We start from the raw sequence: 4,626 nt of genomic DNA, 5'->3' as shown, positions 1-4,626 counted from the left end.
TTTCTCCCGCGAAACAGCTGGTAGTTTCAAACTGCTGACCTTGCGGTTCGCAGCCCGATTAGTAATCCCTATGCTACTAGTATATAATAATGATAACTAACCCTTTTGGACCAATATATAAGTCCCATCTAAATACTAAAATGTCATACTACCTCCACTCTCAAAATTACTAAAACAGACATTTTATTTTATTGATTTTTCCCTCATTGGAGAATGAAAATGGGTACAGCCTCGTTTAATTGAGCCTAATTTTTTTTTTTTTTTGGATAGGTAGTTGTATTTTCCCTTCCTGTTTGCATTCACGATATTAATTTATTTCTGAATTGTCCCTCTGGCTTTGTACAGTTATAGAAGCAGGAAATCTGGTGGGTTTTAGTTCATTACCCTTTTTATTTTGTTTAATAATTGTGGCCTACAGAATGAAAAAGTAAAAATAACTCTACTTTGGAGATGCCGGGGATCGAACCCGGGGCCTCATACATGCGAAGCATGCGCTCTACCACTGAGCTACATCCCCTTGCGCAAGAGAGTGGCTAGATAGAATGCCTGTCCTTTTAATAGCCGGAAATGTTTCATATTATTCCATCTAAAATTTCGGCCGAATTGCTCCCAAGCAGCCCTGTGTAGACTTGTATATTTGGGTACTTGTATACCCTCCGTCCATTGTATGCCAATGACATCCAGATCTACTCGTTACTGACACCACAGCACAGTTTTAATAACTTCACAGCACCTTTGTTTCTTCTCCAACACCCTCATTCGTCTTCCCTTGGCCAAATTGAATCCCAGGCAGAAAGAATTCATGGATTTTTAAGGACCCTTTGGAATATGACAACATTCCAAATGAGCCAAAGGAACCTATAAAATGCAACCCAAATTCTTTGCAGTTGTGTAGGTTGAGTGATTAAATACATCTATGGAGATGCCAGTGTCTTTTGACCACACTCGGAGAAGAAACAACTCAGACAGGTGAAAACCTTTCTTTGTCTCCGCGGGCAATGATTCGCCCCATGCAGACCGTCTGGCACCACAGAGTGGTTATCTGTGAACTTGGGATATATGAAGAACCCTAGATTTAACAAAGTGCGTTTCCTTGATTTTCCCCTTTCTTTGACTCACACTTCTATTTCCTTCTTCACACTTCTAGTTCCAAGACTATGCAGACTACGGAGCTGAGACGTGATCTTGACCAAGACCGCCCAACCCAGACCTGCGCCTGCCTCAGCGCTCTGGCCAGATAGAGCTGGAGGAACGTCTCAGCCCTCAGACTCTGCCGCCGCAACACCAACAAATGATATTGGCAAAAGTGGATACCATTTATAGAAAAATGAAACAGGACCCACATATCTCACACAATATATAAAAACGAACTCAATATGGATCAAAGAACTAAATGTAAAACCTATAACCAATGAGAAAATAGGACAAATTTGTTGTTGTTAAGTGCTATAGAGTCAATTCTGACTCATAGCAACCCTGTGTAGGGTTTCCAAGGAGCGACTGATGAGTTTTAACTGCTGACCTTGTGGTTCAAACCAACCTTGCAGTCCAGGACGTTAAGCCACAGCGCCACGGCAGTTTAAGGGCTTTACTATATGGCACATTATCAAACATAACTGAAAACATACAAACTATAGAAGACAAACTAGATGATTGGGAATTCCTAAAAATTAGACATGTGCGTGTATTAAAAGATTTCACCAAAAGCACAAAAAGAGAACCCACAGAGTGGCAAAAACTTTTTTTTGGCAACAATGTATTGGACAAGGAATTAATCTCTAAAATGCTTTGAAAACATGGGCACACAACAACAGAGTGACAAATTATTATTATTATGGGCCAACTGAAAGACAAGTTCTGCCATAAAAATGAGGTACTCCCAAATCTAAAGGCTATTTCATGGAATTCCTATGAACATGAAATAGAATTTATTTGGACAAAAGAGCTCAAAGAGAAGATAGTCATAATCTCACCTGGATTCCTATGGACTTCAGAATTTCTAAGGACTCCCTGGGATTCCTATGGAAGTTCCAGGAACATAATGCTATCCAGAATTAATTCACCACCCAACACTACTGGAGCTCATCACAAGATTTTTCCATGAATACCATTCAGTTTGAACCACAAAGTTGGTGGTTCAACCTCACCAGCTGTTTCTCAGAACCCCTATACAGGGTCGCTATGGGTCAGAACCGACTCAACGGCACTTCACAACAACAACAATCTTCAAATTGGATGTGGTGCTCTGGATTAATATGCTGGACTGCAAAGTCAGTTTGAACAGCAAGGTCAACAGTTCAAGCTCACCAGTCACTCCTCAGAACGCCTATATGGGGTTGTTATGGGTCGAAACCGATTTGACGACACTTAACAACAACAGTCTTCAAATTATGGACTCCTGTGATTTAACAGTTCAAACTCACCAGTTCCTCAGAAACACTGGTTCACTGTGATCCTGAACATAGTCAACAGCACTTAACAACAATCTTCAAGTTATGTAGTGCTTGTGTTGTACTTTAGAATAAGCACTAGACCTTAAATACAAGGTTGGTAGCTCAAATCCACCAGCCACTTCTTGGAGACCCTATACAGAGTCACTATGAGTGAGAGATGACTCAATATTAGCAACAATAATCTTCAACTCACAATGAAACCTTTTCAGGTTTCACTCTTCCTGTCCTCTTGAAACACAAGCAATGAGAAATGGGGGCACTAAAGTCATTACCATATCCACCCCAAACACTCAAATGCTAATAGATAGTTGACGTTTCCATTCTATTTATATACATAAAACCTAAGCACTTCCGCCCGAACAGGGACTTGAACCCTGGACCCTCAGATTAAAAGTCTGATGCTCTACCGACTGAGCTATCCGGGCTCACAGTTCTGAGGGTTTCTGATAGTCTTGTAAAAGTGAATGCATTCTGTTAATGTTACTATTGTCTTGTATTTCAAAGTAATGTACAGATTTTGCTGCTGCTGCTGTTTTTGACTGTTTGCACATACAATTCACCTGTCCGAGCTAATAACCAGCAGATCCCATTCCTTAGTCATCAAACTGTTCCCATCACCGTGGACAAGAAACCGCCCTGTGGCTCTTTTGAAAGCCATCAATACCAACAGCTACCCATCCCATTGCGGTAGAATCGGTTCCGACGCATAGAAACCCTATGAGAAGGCAAACAAACAAAAAATTCGAGCCCACTGTCATCATGTCGATTAGACTCGAACAGAGGAATCCGCTTTTCTTTGGTCTGACTGAGCAGTATGACTGCTTTAGACCAGTAAAAGAACGAAAAGATACTTTCCATGCGGCCGTTTTCTCTTTTCTTTCCGTATTTCTATTTCTGTCCTGCTCTTCCTTGGTATGCTAACTAAAACCTAAAAATGAATTTGTGGTGGTAGATTTCTTGCTTTGGGTTAGCGGCTGGTTCCTTTTCTTTCTCTTCTTCCTTGTCTTCCTTCTGTTAACAGCCTGCCCTGGGAGAGTCTAAACCCCAACGAGCAGAAATGTAAGAACACGAAAAGCAATCTTTCGGCAACCGTCTTTCTTTACTACTGAGCAGAGAAAACAAGAAAAAATGATAATAATTAAAGGAGAGGACTGGTTAAAGAAAACAACAACAACAACAACAACAACAAAAACTCACTAGAAATGCCAGGAATTGAACCAAAGTACACGTGAAGCACACCCTGATTGAGCAGGAGACTCCAGACGACCGTCCTTTACGTAAAAGATTATGGATGTTTCTTCCCCCCCCGCACACACACACCTCTACACACTTCCCACCCCATCTCCTGGAAAACCTAAGACCTAGCTAGAGAGAGCCCGCGAGGTTACATTTCACTATTTCTGAAACCACTAAAGTGGATACTTTCTAGCTGCGTTACAAGGAGAAAGGAACGGAATTGAAGTCTGAATAGCGTTTCTGTTTCTACGATCTTCCCACGCTGGTTCGTCTGCTCCAGTTTGTTTAGCTAAAAGCTACTTGCTTCCGCCAGTAAAGTCCTAACAAAATCTCAAGTATCCAACATATGTTATTAAGTGCCATGGAGTCTGTTCCGACTCATAGCGACCCTGTGTAGGGTTTTCTAGGATTTGAATTGTTAAACTTAAGAAACACACGTTCTACCAACTGAACCACAACCCCTGATAACCAAGAAGACTCATGATGACCTTCCTTTTCCAGTAGGCTAATGCGTCAGACTGCAAAGTCGTTTGAACTGCAAGGTCGGTGGTTCAAGCTCACCAGCTGCTCCTTGGAAACCATATACAGGGTCGCTATGAGTAGGAATCTACTCGATGGCACTTAACAACAACAACAACGTACTACAGCACCACACCAGGAGTTCATCCGACGTATGCGGCCCGGAACAGTCAGGACTCTGAATGAAGTACCTCCGGCTTCAGTTAAATTAGCTAATTGAATTTCACACATGTTGGGTCAATGTCCCGCCACTACACATTTTTCAACGGACTCTCATTGCTTTTGCCAAAGCCACACCTTCTAAAGTTGTCTTTAATTCGGGTTCTATACCTACACCTCGTTTGAGGATCTTGTCTGAAAAGGATTTCAGGGAGGATTCAAAACTCCATCAACTTTCAATGAACTGACTTTTTTCCAG

The 4,626-nt window shown here is 41.6% G+C and overlaps 2 non-coding genes across 2 annotated transcripts; both read right to left on the bottom strand.

Moving 5' to 3' along the window:
• Positions 1-445: 445 nt before the first annotated feature.
• On the bottom strand, positions 446-517 carry TRNAA-CGC. The gene has a single exon. It is a non-coding gene; the product is annotated as a tRNA-Ala (tRNA).
• Positions 518-2,805: 2,288 nt separating this feature from the next.
• On the bottom strand, positions 2,806-2,878 carry TRNAK-UUU. Its single transcript has one exon. It is a non-coding gene; the product is annotated as a tRNA-Lys (tRNA).
• Positions 2,879-4,626: the final 1,748 nt, after the last annotated feature.

This window comes from Chrysochloris asiatica, unplaced genomic scaffold (genome assembly GCF_000296735.1).
Source record: "Chrysochloris asiatica unplaced genomic scaffold, ChrAsi1.0 scaffold00213, whole genome shotgun sequence".
NCBI classification, from domain to species: domain Eukaryota; kingdom Metazoa; phylum Chordata; class Mammalia; order Afrosoricida; family Chrysochloridae; genus Chrysochloris; species Chrysochloris asiatica.
Note: the sequence above shows the minus strand (reverse complement) of the source record. Positions and strands in the feature narration are given on the sequence as shown.